The sequence below is a fragment of the Rhipicephalus sanguineus genome, chromosome 1 (assembly GCF_013339695.2).
Source record: "Rhipicephalus sanguineus isolate Rsan-2018 chromosome 1, BIME_Rsan_1.4, whole genome shotgun sequence".
NCBI lineage: Eukaryota > Metazoa > Arthropoda > Arachnida > Ixodida > Ixodidae > Rhipicephalus > Rhipicephalus sanguineus.
Window position 1 is genome coordinate 327,440,529 of NC_051176.1, and position 17,835 is coordinate 327,458,363.

At 48.0% G+C, this 17,835-nt stretch overlaps 3 non-coding genes across 3 annotated transcripts; all 3 read left to right on the top strand.

Annotated features, from left to right (window-relative positions):
• The first annotated feature begins 15,946 nt into the window (after positions 1 to 15,946).
• On the top strand, positions 15,947 to 16,020 carry Trnap-ggg (transfer RNA proline (anticodon GGG)). The gene has a single exon. It is a non-coding gene; the product is annotated as a tRNA-Pro (tRNA).
• A 201-nt stretch (positions 16,021 to 16,221) lies between these two features.
• Trnap-ggg (transfer RNA proline (anticodon GGG)) lies at positions 16,222 to 16,295 on the top strand. Its single transcript has one exon. It is a non-coding gene; the product is annotated as a tRNA-Pro (tRNA).
• A 204-nt stretch (positions 16,296 to 16,499) lies between these two features.
• Positions 16,500 to 16,573, top strand: Trnap-ggg (transfer RNA proline (anticodon GGG)). The gene has a single exon. It is a non-coding gene; the product is annotated as a tRNA-Pro (tRNA).
• Positions 16,574 to 17,835: the final 1,262 nt, after the last annotated feature.

Genomic DNA, 17,835 nt, shown 5'->3' on the forward strand with positions numbered 1-17,835 from the left:
TACGACGACCAATTCATCAGGATTATGAGTGCAAAACAGCGCAGCCGACAGGAGGGGACAGGAGAGGACACAGAGCGCTGAACATCCAACAGTTTATTTTTTTTAATTCCTTCGCTTTTATACAGTTACACACTGTTACAGCAGCCTTGCGCGGTGTAACAGTGTGTAACTGTATAAAAGCGAAGGCATTCAAAAGAAATAAATTGTTGGAAGCTCAGCGCTCTGTGTCCTCTTCAGTCCCCTACTGTCGGCTGCGCTGTTTTGCACTCATAATCATGTTGTACCCATTCATCAGCATGCTTGCAGAGATTCGCTACAAAATCGCTGTTTTTGGGAAACGTGGATGGTACAGCGGCGGCTGCTGCACAAAATTCAACCCCGACAGCTCCTGACACTCTCACCAGAATTGGCCCAAAGCTGCCGAACCTTGACTTGTCAACATTTAGAGGCGATATTCACGAGTGGTCAGCTTTCTGCGAAGAGTTCAAGCAGACGTTTTATATTAACACACCTTATCGACTACGATAATGTTTTTCTACCTACGGCACAACTTTGCGGGTGAAGCGGCAGTCGTGATTTCTGGGTTCCTCACATCCAAAGGTTGTCACGCAGAGGCCCCAGATACACTCAAACAACATTTCGGAGATTGGAGAACAGTAGTACAACACCACCGCTTCGCAGTCTCCCTAATGTAAAATCAGGAAGCGACGTCCGAGGCCTCAGGCAACTTCATGATGCTGTGCAGCGGTACATTCGATGTGTGAATGCACTAAATATACCAACGGTAACTTTCTCTGCGACGTTGATTGACATTCTACGAGAGTTTTTGCCATACGAGGTCGTTTTGTCATATGCACGTGCAGAGCAAAGCCAGGCTTTAGGACAACATGGGTCTGACACGAATGCCTCAGATCCCGCACTGGCAGCTTCAACGTCAGAATCGGAGTTAAGGCTCGTTCACACCGGCGACTAGCAACCGTCGCGCGACTAAGTCGCAAAGCGAGTGGTCGCAAACGGTCGCAAATGGCCGTTTTGGTCGCAAAGCGACTGCTTTGGCTCAATCGGTGGCTGCTCGACTTTTCAGTCGCGTGACTGCAGTCGCAAACTTCTGAACCAATCAGATGTGCAGAAACAGAACATCAGCCTATTTTACGGGGCAACGGCAATGCAAGCTGTATACGAGCAGACGTGAATTCTATATGGCGATGCATATAGGTCGCACGCAGGTTTGAACATCGGTCGCTTTCAGTCGCTTTTTGACCGCCAGTCGCAAACGGTCGCGCGACCGTTGCTAGTCGCCGGTGCGAGCGAGCCTTTACAAGAGCTGCTCATGTTCATACGCATCGAGTTGCAAAGCCGGGAGCAGCGTAAGCCATTCTAGCAACGACCTGGCGTTGACCACACCCTCAGTCATCAGAGAGCTCGAGGCAGCAGCACCTTTTCTGTACTGCCCAGTGCATCATACACCTGGAGCGTGTGTTTCCGCTGTCGATCGAAGGAGCACGGAACATGAGCCTGCGACGCCAATCTTTCTTTTATTGCGATAGCAATTATATGGACAGTCTCGGCTGAATTTTGCCGTCGCCGTCGCCGTCATGCACCGTATATGTATAAGTATGTATATATATATATAAAAGCCCCAAAGAAAAATATTTCAGAAAAATGCTTCCGAAGCGCGGAATCGAACCAGGGACCTCTTGCTCCGCAGCGAGTGGCGCTAACCGCTGCGCCAAGAACGCAGATCCTCCACATAGCTAACGGCGAGCGTTATATACACACCCTTTACCGCTGGACGGACTCAGAGACGGCCGGCGCTTATAAGCGTTTCTTCATTACCAGCGAGATGGCGCTAGGAGCACGACGGCCGCATTTAAAAGTCGTCGGCGAGCTCGCTCGCTTCTTCTTATATTGCGCAGGGAGAACCTTGCCCTTCCGCTGTCTGCTCGCGCGGTTTTCTGGTGGTGAGGGGAAGAGGGTTGTTTCAAGCTTTCACGGTGGTGTCCACGCTCATGTTACGGAGCGTACGAAAGTCACTCGAGCTCAAGGGACGCCGCTGAACGAACAAACAGGCGATGAGCGCGAACTATCGAGTGTCACAGCTCGACACTTGAAGCATGCTAGTTTCCTTCGCTGCTTCGGCCGCCTTTGCAACAGGAGCGCTGTTCAAACTGAGAGTATCCATTGGCGAGCCTCACTTCGTATAGCATTAGTTTCTTGCTATCGCATTCATTGCTTCGCCCTTGCGGCGAAACTGTGACCTGCGCTCTTTCCTGTCTCCCTCCTTCATTCCTGCTGGTTGCGCAGCAAGTTGAGTTTACAAGTATGAACCAACTAGTCTGTAAAGAAGTTTTGCCAAGTCAGACTCACCTGTTCAAGTTGTAACGGAAGGCACGCATCAGGTATCTGTGACCCTCACTAAAGGAAGGCCATGACAGCGAACACTTCTCGACCAGTGGACGCTTCCGGTAGAGCAGTCGGAATGGTCTCATCACATACGATTATGCTCTCCAAAAAAGATTCTTCAAACGATTGCGAGAGAAATTACAGCGAAGTGTACCTGCAGACCTTTCGCGCCTTTGTCATAAAAAAACGGCAGATCAAGATACGTCCGAGCGATACTCGATGGAGGTAGTCAGCATATTTCGTCACTTAATATCTCGCTGTGAAACTGAATTTGCGGGTACTCGGAGAGACATGGGTTGCATTCAAAACGTTTGGCAGCACATCACCAACTTCTGTGCAAAAACAAAAAATTGTTCAAGTTCCCCTGCGCAGCCAGTACTCTACCGACATCCACATCGCTCAGGCAATCGCCGTCCCAGTTATATGGCATGGCATTCCTTTGCCGACAGCTGATAGACACCTCATGCAGAAGTTGCGTCTCGAAGGCAAAGTTACTGCCGACGAAAAGAATTTTCTTGAAGAGGAGACAGAGACCAGCATCACCTTGTTGATTGGAGCTGACCACCTTCGGAAAATTACTACTGGAGATGTAGTCAAGAGCACAGAAATTCCAGGATTGGTCGCAGTCCACACGGCGTTTGGATGGACACTACAAGGACCCAGTCGTCAAGGTGCCTCTTGACTGCAACACATACCTCGTGGTCTGTGTTCTGCGAATCGAAACGATCAGCGACAATCAAACAATCTCGCAGATTCTCCCGTCGTTCCGGCAACTTAAAGCAGCGGGTATCACAGATTCTGGTGAATCACCCTTACACAAGTTCACTGCGCACTTCCAAGGAACTATTAGCAAGAAAATCGACAGATACGCGATGGCGTTGCCTTGGAAGGAAGATGAGAAACTACTACTAGGAAGCAACTGGGAAACCTTGCTCTCAAGTTTACAAACACTAACATGACGGTTATCGACGAAGGAAGGATTGTTTAAGCGATGTGACAGTCATCCGGCAATATTTAGAGTTAGGTCACGCTGATGTGGTGCCTAAGGATATTCCTATGAATCAAGATCGAGCGATTTCCACATCATAGAGAGACTCATCGACAGCATCAAGATTTCCAGGACATTCAGAACGTCTTAATTTGGTGCGCCTTGCTGGGATGGTCGGTGGAAGAGACTCTTGCGATCACTCAAGTCATCATTACGCAAGGTGCTGGGAAAGTGCAAACTCGAAAGTGTATAAACTGAGGCTGTACTGTTGGCGGAAGAAGTTGTTTTACAGCTAAAGCTGTTATGACATCACTACAAGGGCCGTTTTCGGCGCCGTATTTGTCAGCCGCCGCCTCCGCCGCCGATGTCCGTAACCACTATTGCGCGAAATAAGAAAAAAAAATCCGGCAGATCCCACGCACTATGGGACTCGATGTAATGCGAAGTAGCCGGCAAAGAGCTGCACACATCGCCTTGTTTGCTTGTTTGTCTTTGAGCCAAATGAAATCATTCATGCCATGGCACCTAGTTCACCATATATCGCATGTTTGCCATGCACGCATGCATGCGCAATCTGATATATACCATACTTATGAAACGTATATTCTGGTATATACAATGCATGACCTGTCATGTATGTTCATTACGCACTCGTGGCATGCCATACACTTTTTGATATATATCGAGTTAACACAACGGCCGGAAGCGCACTATGACAGTGTCATGTAAATCATACCGTACATGACATGCATATAACGTGATTCGCATGTTAGGACCTGTCATTTATGTTCGTCATATAGTCACATCGCGCAATACCAAGTTTGGTTATATTGTCGCGAGAGGAAACGACAAACAAGGAACTCGAAGCGAACGCCTGTTTACTTTCGGCCACAACAGCCACGAACTTCTTCGCTCTCTTCTTCCGCCACCACTAGCGCCTGCCATTAACCTCTCCCCACAAACAAAAAGACAGAGAGACATCGTATTGATGCCAACGCTCTGAATAACAGTGAAGGCTTAGCCCAAAAAAATGTTTGTGTCTGCTGCACCGCACAAGGGCGAGATAGAATAGATAGAAAAGAAATGTTCTGAAGGCAGGCTCGGCACCACAAAGTTCGTGACTTACAGTCAACGAGAGTGGTACAGCTTCATCCTGGAGACATGAACAACATCCGAGGAGCGTAGTCTACGGGACTGGTGCGATGTGTGCTGGTACAACTTAGTAGTTTAATTCACTGAGGCGATGAAGAACTCTGTAGGGTCCAAAATACCGGCTTAACCATTTCTCGGAGCGCCCTCGTTGATGTATAGGGGTCCAAACCCAGACTAGGTCACCAGGCTCGTATGTTACAGTTCTGTGATGGGTGTTGTACCGGCGAGCATCTTGATATTGCCGCGACAAAATGCGTAAGCGAGCTAGCTTCCGCGCTTCTTCGGCGCGCTGAACAAATACGTCCGTATCCGGGGTAGTCGCGTCCGGCGGAGTTGGTTGTAGCATGATGTCAAGCATCGTGGTGACGTCGCGGCTGTAAACCAGACTAAAAGGGGCAAAGCTTGTGGTTTCCTGAAGAGCAGTGTTGTAGGCAAATGTGACATATGGGAGGATTTCGTCCTAGTTCTTTTGGTCCTTGGCGACATACATCGAAAGCATATCTGCAATTGTTTTGTTAAGGCGTTCGGTTAACCCGTTGGTCTGCGGGTGGTACGCAGTTGCTGTTCGGTGTGTCGTACCATTCAGCCGCAGGATATCTCGGAGCAACTGTGCCGTAAATGCAGTACCACGATCTGTGATGACAACAGCGGGTGCACCGTGGCGGAGAACGATGTTTTTGACAAAAAAAATAACAGCCACATCGGAAGCAGTTGCTCGCTGAACGGCTTGAGTTTCGCAGTATCTAGTCAAGTAGCCGGTGGCGACAAGAATCCAGCGGTTATCAGCCGAAGATTTCGGAAACGGGCTGAGTAAATCCATCGCGACCTGTGCAAAAGGTGCGTGAGGGGGTCGTACAGGCTGAAGCAGACCACCTGGTTTCATCGGTGGATTTTTGCGGCGTTGGCAAGCTGTGCAGGTCTTGGCGTACTCCCTGACGGTTTTTGTAAGTTTCCGCCAGTAGTATTTGTGCTTGATTCTCGCCATAGCATGCGCGAAGCCAAGATGCCCGGACGATGGTTCGTCGTGTCATGCACGCAAAATGTCGTCGCGGAGAGCAGCAGGAACGACTTGGAGGTAAACAGTTTTCGTAGGATTAAAGTTGCGCTTGTAGAGGACATCGTTGCGTAAACAGAAAGATGACAAGTCACGCGCAAACTGACGTGGGGGTTGTGGGCGACGTCGCTCAAGGCATTCGATCAGTGGCTGCAGTTCTAAGTCGTCTCGTTGCTGCATAGGACGTCGCAGTACACAGCTCCTCCACCAGTGTGTCGTGAGAGGCACTTATGGCACCTGGAACTTGTGGTTGTCACACAGTCACATCGCGGAATACAAATTTTGGTGCTCATTAAGCGAGCGAAAAAGGCCGCGAGCGTACCATGAGCGTGGCATGTAAATCATAACATACATAACATGGCTGTCATGGTTTTCATGTTACCACCTGATATTCATGTTCTTCACACAGTCACATCGCGCAATACCAATTTTGGTGTATATAATGCTAGCGAAACGGCGGCGAATGCACCATGAGCGTGGCATCTAAATCATGACATGCATGTCATGGTTTTCATGTTACCAACTGTTATTTATGTTCCTCACACAGTGACATCGCGTAATACCAATTTTGGTGTATATCAATCTAGCAAAACGGCCACGAGTGCGCCATGAGCGTGGCATGTAAATCATGCCGTACATGTCATACATGTCATGATTTTCATGCTACCGCCTCTCACTTACGTTCCTCGTACATTCGCGTCGCGCAATACCAATTTTCGTCTATATCAATTTAGTGAAACGGCCACGAGTGCGCCATGAGCGTGGCATGTAAATCATGTCGTACATGAGATGCATATCATGACTTTTATGTTACCACGTGTCAGTTATGTTCGTCATACAGAAATGTCTCGCCATACCAGTTTTCGTATATATTCGTTCATTTAAACGGGCGCTAGCGCCCCGAGACCATCTCAGGTAAATCATGCTGCACATGACATGCGTGTCATGATTTGCACGTTAGGACCTCCCATTATGTTCGTCGTGAACTTTTGTCACGCCATACCAATTTTTGGACATATGAAATTAACGGAACGGCCGCAAGAGCCCCAAGGCCGCGGAATGTAAATCATGTTGTTCATGACATGCGTGTCACGATTTTCATGTTATGACCTGTCACTTATGTTCGTCATACGGTCATGTTACGCTACACCAATTTTGGTATACATCCGATTAACGAAACGGCCAGGAGTGCCCGAAGTCGTAGGTGGCTAGATAGATAGATAGAAAGATACGCTCAAAGTTCGCTAAGAAACGAAGTTCGCTAAGAAACGCTTCGCATTTAAAACGAAATAAAAAAAACAACCAGGATTGAAAGAAGTTCGAACCTGGGCCTTCTGCGTGGGAGCCCGGCATTCTACCTCCGAGCCATGCCGGTGCTTGTAAAAAGACCCTATTGGCCTCGAGATCTTGGAGTGGCGCCCTCTCGCGTGTGACGTCAGAGCGGGGACTCCGCTCTAAAACGCGCTGCAGCAGCCGCTGCTCTTGTATGCGGATTGTCTGCTTCAGGCGGGAACTTTTTAACACGAAAGTGTTTTATGCCGGGGTCCACCAAGGCTTCAGTGACGTATTTCCGTCACGGAAATGACGTCGAAAAAATTTACACGATGAGATGGCAAAGAAAAAACTTCCGTCAACGGGCATCGAACCCACGATCGCTCGGTCCGCAACAACAGATGCCGAGCACGCTATCCACTGCGCCACGTTCACAGACTCTAGATGGTTTACAAACGCGCCTTTTATATTTACCACTGTCCCGGTTGGCGGGGTGGTGTTGCCCTCTGGGAGCGGTAAAGTAAAGTAATTCGTCATTACTGTGGCCTCCGCGACTAGCGCCTGCAACGTGTTACACGTCCGTTCCATTCGGCGCATTTTCAATAGAAGTTCAATTTTGTCGATGCCTTAACACACCGCGAGATGGCGACCTTACCCCAAGCGTTGTAAAAGCATCGGCCTCGCTCATAGCATCACGCTAATCAAACCAAAGATAGCTCTGCGACGCGGGCCTGCCTCACCTGGCTTTAACACCGCGTTCCCCGCTCACGCGCTCGCCCCGAGAAAAAAAATGCTTCGCATTTAAAAATCGCGGCCGGTCTACCGGGCGGCACGACGCGCTTTGCGTTTCCCTCTAGTCCGGCCGTGGGTGTTCAATCACATTTTAACATGCCGCGGGATGGCGACCAAGCTCTGCGTCGAATATGCGACGCTCTTCTAGCTATCACACCTCGTTCTCTGATTACGCTTTCACCGTTAACTACTACAGCTACCACAAGGGTTTGTTTAGTCATTTAACATGGACGTTAGTCGTCGGGATGGAGATGTACTACCAATCATCAAAGTCGGTGCATCCATGTTAAACGGTGCTATAGCTGCCACACATCAATATATATTGTGCAGACTCTCTTATGTCAATTTATAGTAAACATTCAGTTACTTCTGTAAGGGCACGCTTTACTTTCTTGTTATTCCGATTCCTATGATGGAGGGATCAACTATCTTTTTTCAAAGGAACAGCCTCGCGACGGTCAACTAACGCCGGCAAGGAATGTTTTCGAATGTAATCTTGAACTTGTTTTAGTTGCGGCCGAATCGAAAGGGTCAAGAAATCCCCCGGATGGCCGACGAGTGCGCCGATGTCACCGACCGCATTGCTGGTAAGAAAGTGAAACTATGTGTGAGTGTTCTCGTTCCTTATCTTGTTTCCGCCTTACGATACTAATTAGTTTGGGTGTTTATTTCGATATTTCAGTAAGCGTGCCGTTTCAGTAAGCGTGCTGTACGACGCAGGCCACGTTGTTGAATGCGCGGTCGAGGCCGTCAACGGAGATCGCATCACCGACGCAGCTCTCGTCCTGCAAACAAGTGCGCAAGTGCCGCCTTGTTGTTCATCCATACGTACTATCTAAGATAGATCCCGACGCACACAAACCACAGTGCAGGTTCTACGACAACAAAACAGCCACCCTGTACCACATGGTATGGGAATGTCCGCACAATCCACCCATGCAACCCAGGACACAACTAAACATAAAAGGTTGGGAGGCAGCTCTGTCCAGCTCGGATCCGAAGTCCCAAGAGGCCCTCGTGAAACGTACGAGGACAGCGGCCCGCGCCAATGGGATCCCGGACTAAGGATCCCACTCACCGATCTTCTCAAGAACATGAAATAAACGTCTTATTCTCTTTCTCACCCCCTGCCGATGCCCATGATCGCAATTTGTCCCGTAATGTTGCTTCAGTGAGAACGATATTACGTCGTAGTTCATATTAATACCGCACAGAGCCGTCGCATGTGTATTAGAATATAACAAATAGTTAATCGCTGATTATACCACGCACAGGGCCACAGAGATTAACGTGGCAAAGGCAAGCTGGGTCCAGTTTCAGGCCACGCAGCCTAACGAAAGCTTAAATAGCTCCGCTTTTAAAATAGTGTCTGCCTCAGGTGAAAACTTTTAGAGAATGTGCACTAAACAGCGGCAACAGGTTTCGCTTATGACTTTATGATAAGCAGTCCGCTAGGCGCGCGCTTGCCTTCATAAGTAAAATATGTAGGTACACCATCCAAATGCAGCCGTAGTCTCAGATATCCTGCTCCGCTCAGCTGAGCTCAGTAGGCGCGCTTATGTGCGAGGCGATTCGCAGGCCGCGTCGTCGGCTCCTTGTCTAGGGGCCTTCGCGGCAGGTTGTGGGACGGCACCGCAGCTGGTGTAAGTCGCCTATGCTTATAGCCTGCGTGCAATAAACGCCTTAAGTATTGGCGAGGCGCTTAAACACGGTCACAAGCGTAGCAGAAGTCACTGTCCGCGAAGTGCTTGCTGCACACGGTCGATGGAGGCGTGGGCGCATTCCCATTCTGAGCTTGACGATCCACTCCTTCTTCAGCCTCGAGTCCTTAGTGTAGTTGTGTAAGCTAACGCCTTTTTTACGAGCGGACGAAGTACACTGAGGCACAGAGCAGTACTTCACCATTGTGCAGCACTCGCCGCGGAGACAAACGGCCGCAGTTCTAAGAAACAAAGAGCTGTAGTTCTAAATTAACGTTAAAAGCAGTCCCACGGTTGTTCGAACAGCGTCAGTAGCCACCATACGCATCATAACCAAATGAACTGCTTTTTTGTTGAGATATACCGCAACGGTGGTTTCAACACGGCGCTGGGCCTACGTAGCAGACGAAAGTAGAGTGACCTAGAATAGGGGGAGTGTCCAAAGCGCCGCGCGAATACATGGGAGGAGCGAGGACCTTTTGCGGTGAACTTCCGCGCCGCGGCATTGCCATGCCGGACCCGTGGGCTTTCTCCGCGGCGGAAGCCGCGTCAAAGCGGCGAGCGTCTGCTGCGCGCGTGGTATTTTGGCCGCTGTTAGCTAAAATTGCGGAGATTTGGGCAATATTTAATACTGCGTCACTGTAACACAATACTGCAGCGACTCATCACACAGAGAACGCGTTTGTTAGTTTGTGTGTTGGGAAACGGGGATTTTGTATATATCCTTTCAGCTGGTTTATCACCGCATTGGTCCACACTTCCGTGGCTGTTTGAGGAACGCATCCTGCGCGCACTTCATCGTGAGAAAAGGCGCTTAACTTACTTTCGTGTGGAATGACGAACGTAAACTTGCTACAGGAGAGAATAAACTGGAGATAACCAGGAGAACGTAGCACATAGGCACGTAGTAACTAGCGCATGCATGCTAACGAGTTTGCACCCTTCATATCCTATCTTTTATTTCGTGCATTCGATTTGTTTTACAAGCCTGCCTCCGGCGCTCTGCTGTTTCAAGCCATTTTATGCGAAGCCGAATGTGTCAGTCGGCGTGGCCGCGGTATCAAAAGTAAAAAAATTACTCGCGTAACTCGAGTCTCGTTCACTTGGTATACACTAAAATTGGCATGGAGGGGCAGAATGTACGTATGCCCAACACGACCGATAAATCATGGCATCACTAACCTGACATGCTTGCCGTTTGCGTAACGACTAACGATAATAATATGGTGTGTGGCGCGCAAATCCGCTTTCTGTAGCCAGAAATAATTCTGACGATGTACGTGTGGTCTGACTATTTGTTTCCGTCAGGTGATAAAAACGCTGTGGTCACCAATATCGATCTCAACACGTAAGACTTGCACATACAATTTGAAGAACTGACCGCATAGGTAAAATGTATACGAAAGAATTACATGAAAAAAACATGGTCCCTTATGCATTCGCCTGAGACGACTCGAAACGAAAGCCATCTTTTTCGTCAGTCGATGCATTGAACCTCCCTCGCCCCTATACGAAAGCTTTCTGCACATACCGTGGTTTCGGACTGCCGACAGGATCGAAGGCATTGCAAGCTTTCTGCACCTCACCTGCTTTTACATTACCTCCGTGATCGCCCCCCAATCACGGAGGCAATGCAAAGCGACCATGTCACGTGGTGGCGTCATCATATGACGTCACGTTGAATGACGTCATAGTGACGTCACAAGTTCTGTCGACGTCATCGCGGGATGATTTTGTGCATCACTCGTGTTGGCTACGCGGGATGCCGACGGTCAATTTTCGTGTTTGATGAGGCATCTAAGGCTCTACCTTAAAAAAAACACAAATCAAAGTAAGTGAAACGATAACAGTGCATCATCGTGTATGCCTCACTTCATGTTACGAGCGATCGCCCGAAAACAAATGTGATTCTCAGTTCAGAGCAGTTGATTGCACGCGTCTGCGAGACAAAAGAGGCTTGCTTAACCCGCCTTATCATCTCTTTATATTTATCCAAGAGATGAGCAGACTCGCTATTTAAGTACTCCGGAGCCTCAGCACGAATTGTCGTGGACGCTATATTGAGGTCATCAGGAAAAAGCGGGAAAGTGCGGTCGGATGCCCTGTTCGCGCGCACTCAACTGCCGCGGAAACAATTGTATTTTATGTGACTACTCGTCCACATCTTTTTCTAGTCTCTGAACCGGGCGATCGCTAACCTCCGAGAACCGTGAAAACATCTGAAGTTGAGAATGAGTTGTTCGAAACTGTTTTCATTTCGTATGGTGACGGCTTGCAGCAATGCATGCATCTCGCGCGAACGTGCCATACTAACGTTCAGCAATCCAATGCATATATATATATATATATATATATATATATATATATATATATATATATATATATATATATATATATATATATATATATATATTATCGCATGTTGCATTTTTTCAGGCTAGGTACATAAGGGATCTCTGCATTTGAACAATTTTCTGAAGTGATTGAGATATTACACTTCTTTTTGTCAATTTCTTATCGTATTTTCGGTTCAGGCAGCTTGTAAAGCAAGAGGGGGGGGGGGGGGAATTTGTAACTTTGTTTCATGATATCTGGATATTTGTAAAGCATTTTCTATATTACGCATTTTATGCAAAAACTTGTGGAATAAGGTTAGTTTACCTGGCATTGCTTCTCTTTCAAATGTTTGCGCACGGTGAGCCTTTTTGTACGCTACCTCAGAAGCAAAAATAAGCCAACAGCATTGCGGTCGTATGGCCGTCTCCACTCTCTTTTTTGTCTTTTTTTTTTGTTTCCCTTGCGTCTTCCCGGTGTGCTCCGTCCATAATGAAGAACTAGTAGAGGCTAATGAATTGTCGAATAAAGCGGTGCGCATATGGCTAGCAAACCAGTGGCGACCATGAGTAAAAAGCTCGTAGTGTGAAGCGGTCACTGCGCGCAAGTATTTCAGCTGACTGCGCGTGCAATTTACTTTTTTATTACTCTTAATTCGTGCATGCGTGATGCTATTGCCCGATTACTCGTGCGAATATGGTTTTTTTTTTCGTTCTTTACTTGTGCGTGTACGTTTTGCGCGTTTTTACACACGCACCAACGTTCTCGAACTTTGTGACCGGAACTAGACCACGCTGATGCCGCTTGACATATGATTTTTGGCATTGTGCTGTTGTCCCAGCACTAACACAACGCTTAAAGATGGATAAGCTCCATTCCGCACCGCATTATAAAGGTTAAGTAGACTTCAAGTGCCCTGTGTGGAACCGTGGCGCAAAAAACTGCAGCTCGTAGCAGACGCCCCTGGCTTTCCGCGCGCTTCCCGAGCGCGGAAAGCCCACGGGTCCGGCGCAGCAGCGGCGCGGCGCGGGAGTTCACGACAAAAGGCCCACGCGGGAGCCGGCGCTTTGGACACTCCCCCTATTCTAGGTCACTCTAACGAAAGCGCGCGAATCCCCGCTCTGACGTCATACAGGCGCCGTTCGCAGCGCCGCCAACGGTCGCACACCAGGCCAGTACAGGCTTCATGTCGGGAAGGAACCACATTAATATCTGTAATGTAGTATGGTAGAAGACTAAAATAACAACCAGGCGTTACACAACGCGAACTGCGCAACGAGTGGGTTGTTGAATGCTTCCGACCCATTACAAAGGGCTCTGCCATAATTCTTCATCGTCATCAGCTACAGCATCAACAAAGTGCACATAATGTCTTACAGGTCTTTAGCGGCTACATGGTTCTCCGTAGAATGACGAAAACTTGCATAGTGGTTGCTTCCCTACTTCACAAAAATTATGATGATTCATAGCGTAGTGGGTTCCTCGCAAGTGCACTTCTATTGGTTGCCAAGGAAGGCCATCAGGCTCCCATGATCTATTTCCTCAGGGTCTGAATGAAGTTATTTCCCTCTCTCTCTCTTTCTCACGTATGTTATAAAGCGTGGTGGGAGAGTTATTTCCTAAGGCACGTTGCCGCGCTAGTTGTTTGTGAATCATAGTTCGTATAGTGCTGTGTGTGTGCGACCCTCGTCTCTGTCCCTGTCGTGGTGCGCTACGCTGTACTAATTATGGTAGAGTTAACTAACGACCGGTCGTCACACAATGCGAATTGCGTAACTAGTGGGTGGTTTAAAGCTTCCAACCCATTACAAAAGGATCAGCCACAATTCTTCATCGTCATCAACCGCGGCATCAACAAAGTGCACATAATGCCTTACAGCCGCTACCTCTCTTCTCCGCAGTATGACGAATAATGTCGTGGTGAATGCTTTACAACTTCAAAAAATTATGATTTGTGGCGTAGTGGGTGGGTTGCTAGTGTACTTGCATTAGTAGCCACAAGCGAGTTCATAACGAGCTCTAGAAATGCCACTCTTCCAGCTTTCGCTGTGACTGTGCTGCGATTTTTGTGCAGGCCTGGCGTTTTTTTTAATTCAAGACCACTGATCTGCTCGTATACAGACGCGAAACATTCATGACTGGCTTCTCCCCAGCGAACCAACAACCACTACGAAGCTCGAAGTGCTCAGGCTACTCGACGTTACAGCAAGAAGCTGAGATACTGTCAGAAGCTGGTAGATCACCGATGGATCCGGTGATAGAAGGAGCACCTATCAGAATTACGGGCACTTCACCCTTGCCCAGCACTTCCTAGTAGCAGCCTGGTCAAGGCGATTTGGTGATCCAGAAGCTTGGCATTTCTACAGGTGGTCCTTAGGGCGAATCACAGACGTTTAGACTGGTCAAGATCGCATAATTCGAGCATGCCGAGTGAAAGCCCAAGAAAGCAAGTTTTTAAAAAGACCTGTACAGAAATTCTATAAGCTCGAGTTGTGCAGCTCTACTGGGGGCGGGATTATGAAGAAAAATATGAATATACGCGTGCAGGCGAGCACTGCAAAAGAAGTAGGAGAAGTTGGAACAATGAATGGCTGTCGGTCTGGTTCTTTCGCGGATCGATAGTTTTCTTTACAACACATCAACTGAATGGGAAGGTTCTCCTTGCCTGGGTTAAAGAATTCATAGCAGCAGTGAAGTCGACTGGATTTATAGTAGTACATATAGTGACCAACAACTACTCTGCAAACAAATCGGAATTTCAGCTGCTAAGAAGTTGTTGATTGTCCACAACTGTGAGGCAGCCATGGGATGACAGAGTTAATTTTTCAGTTTTTACCCTTGCCAAATTCTGAGGAATACGTGAAGTTAATTCCTTGGGCAGACCCTTACCAACAGCTTGGGTGTGATTACTGGAACACTTGTCCAGTGGCTGTACAAGGTCCCGCAGGACAAAACAACAAAACTTACTTGAAATTTTGATTCTGAAGCGGGTCTATCTGTCAAATCTGGAGAAGATGAATTTGCTTCGAGCCACACAAGTATTTTCGCCACAAGTGATTGCAGCGTCTTCAAGCTAGCTAGTAACTCAGCTGCATGTACCTTCGAGGAAGCACGCTCTACAACTGGCTTTATGAAGAAAATAAAACTGTTAAACATTTATGACAACCTGGAGCGGATGTCACTGCTAGGTACCAACTTCACAACAGCAAGACGATCGGTTGCTCAGGCTGGAAAATGAGCTGTTTCATGAAGAACGTCCAAGAGTGTTTGCTTATATCATGAGGGGATGGCTTATTGGATGAAGCATTTCATGTTTTGTTACGCACTATAATATTTCAGGTGCAGATGACGCAGTACCTCCTAAGCAGGGGTGTCGATATGTCTTAACAAGAAAATTGAATAGCAATTCAAGTGAGGCCGTCTTCGGGAGATTAAGCTCCATGTGTGATGGCAATGACGCACCTCATGCCAGTGGTGTAAGAACACTTGACCACTTCGTCAACAAAAGCAGACCTTTGATGCAGTACCACGCAACAGATGTCAAGAATGCCGAATAGCAAGGTGGACGTGTACTTAGGAGGTACTTGATGAACTGAATTGCTCAAAGGAACAGCAATGCGATGTATTGGCAGCGCGAGGGCGAATTCATCGACAACTAGTCGATGAATTCGCCTTCGCGCTGCCAATTGCTAGCTTCCTGGTTAGCTCAATTGGTAGAGCGACCGCCCCGGAAATGCGTTGGTCCCTGGTTCGAACCCCGGACCAGGACGAATTTTTCGGCGACTAAGAGGCTTTATTTCTGAGAAATCCGTATGGATTTTCTCGTGACTTCGTGCTACAAATGGGTGGTTGTCTATTTTCTCTTTCTTAACCCTTCCGCCACCTTGCGGGATTCCGCAGAACTGATTTTCAATATATGTCCAGTTGCTTCGAGTTGTCGATGAATTCGCCCTCGCGCTGCCAATTGCTAGCTTCCTGGTTAGCTCAATTGGTAGAGCGACCGCCCCGGAAATGCGTTGGTCCCGGGTTCGAACCCCGGAGCAGGACGAATTTTTCGGCGACTAAGAGGCTTTATTTCTGAGAAATCCGTATGGATTTTCTCGTGGCTTCGTGCTACAAATGGGTGGTTGTCTATTTTCTCTTTCTTAACCCTTCCGCCACCTTGCGGGATTCCGCGGAACTGATTTTCAATAAATGTCCAGTTGCTTCGAGTTGTCGATGAATTCGCCCTCGCGCTGCCAAATGCTAGCTTCCTGGTTAGCTCAATTGGTAGAGCGACCGCCCCGGGAAGGCGTTGGTCCCGGGTTCGAACCCCGGACCAGGACGAATTTTTCGGCGACTAAGAGGCTTTATTTCTGAGACCGTATGGATTTCCTCGTGGCTTCGTGCTACAAATGGGTGGTTGTCTATTTTCTCTTTCTTAACCCTTCCGCCACCCTGCGGGATTCCGCAGAACTGATTTTCAATATATGTCCAGTTGCTTCGAGTTGTCGATGAATTCGCCCTCGCGCTGCCAATTGCTAGCTTCCTGGTTAGCTCAATTGGTAGAGCGACCGCCCCGGGAAGGCGTTGGTCCCGGGTTCGAACCCCGGACCAGGACGAATTTTTCGGCGACTAAGTGGCTTTATTTCTGAGAAATCCGTATGGATTTTCTCGTGGCTTCGTGCTACAAATGGGTGGTTGTCTATTTTCTCTTTCTTAACCCTTCCGCCACCTTGCGGGATTCCGCAGAACTGATTTTCAATATATGTCCAGTTGCTTCGAGTTGTCGATGAATTCGCCCTCGCGCTGCCAATTGCTAGCTTCCTGGTTAGCTCAATTGGTAGAGGGACCGCCCCGGGAAGGCGTTGGTCCCGGGTTCGAACCCCGGACCAGGACGAATTTTTCGGCGACTAAGAGGCTTTATTTCTGAGACCGTATGGATTTCCTCGTGGCTTCGTGCTACAAATGGGTGGTTTCTATTTTCTCTTTCTTATACTATGCCTTGCACTAGATTAGTGATTATCTCGTGAAGCTCATCAGCGAGTATGGGTATGTTGCCTGGCTGCTTTCAACTACCATAAAAAATAATGTTTTGTTTGAATTTTTGTAAGACTAAGAGAGGAGTGGCTTTCAGTACCTGAACCTCAGCATTCTAGTTTCGTGTACTACTAAACAATATTGTAAGCTTTTCATGACATAGTGTTGAGATGCACGTTATGCAGAAAATGTGATGTCAGTGTCAGCAGCGCTGTCCATTAGCAAAAAAATCTCAATGGATGCAAAGAATAAAAAATTGGGCAGATCCCACGTACCGTGGGAATCGATGTTATGCGAAGCAAGCGCGGGATTGTGACTGTGGCGTAATTTTTCACATTGAGCGAAACGTTACGGAATGACGCTAGAGAAATGTGGAAGTGGTATACGCACACACATATTGTGAAGAGTCGCATATGTATTATGTAACCAGTTGTTTGCAGTTGCGTAACAATGCCAACAGCAACATGACTGTTACCAACACCAGACGCGGTAAGCTGATATGTAGTGCTTATATATATTCTTCAATACTGGATAGCGCGAATCCGAACAGGACAAAGAAGGAACACAGATGCACAGGACAGGCGTTACTCGCAACTAAGCTTCATTCAGGAAAGTTTCCCTAGATATATACACAGCCAAGTGGCACGCGCAGGCGCACTGCACGTACGTTACAGTCCCAGTTACAGTTGTTATGCTTATACTTGTACATTATGACGGAGAACGCACGCACGTTTCACGAACCCGTGTGTATGTATAGAAGGGGGTTCTTGACAGTTCTTGAACAACGTCATCATCACCGTGATCAGTGAGCACCAGCAGCTGGACCGGACTTGTTAATCGGATCTACTCGTGATCGCGGCTGTGAGGAGTCAAAGTAGAAGAAGAATAAAAACAGCGCCAAACACGGGACGAGAAGGGGACACATACACGGCGCTGACGTGTAGTGAAGTGAAGTGCGAGGTATAGTGCCGCTGGTGGAAATCCGGGATGCCTCTTACGATGAAATTATCTATGATGCCTCCTGTAGTGGACGTGGCAGAGAGGTCTCTCGATGCCCTGCCCACATCCAAGCCGTCTGTCACGCACTGTAAGGAGCGAGCGTTGTCGGGTCTTGATAAATC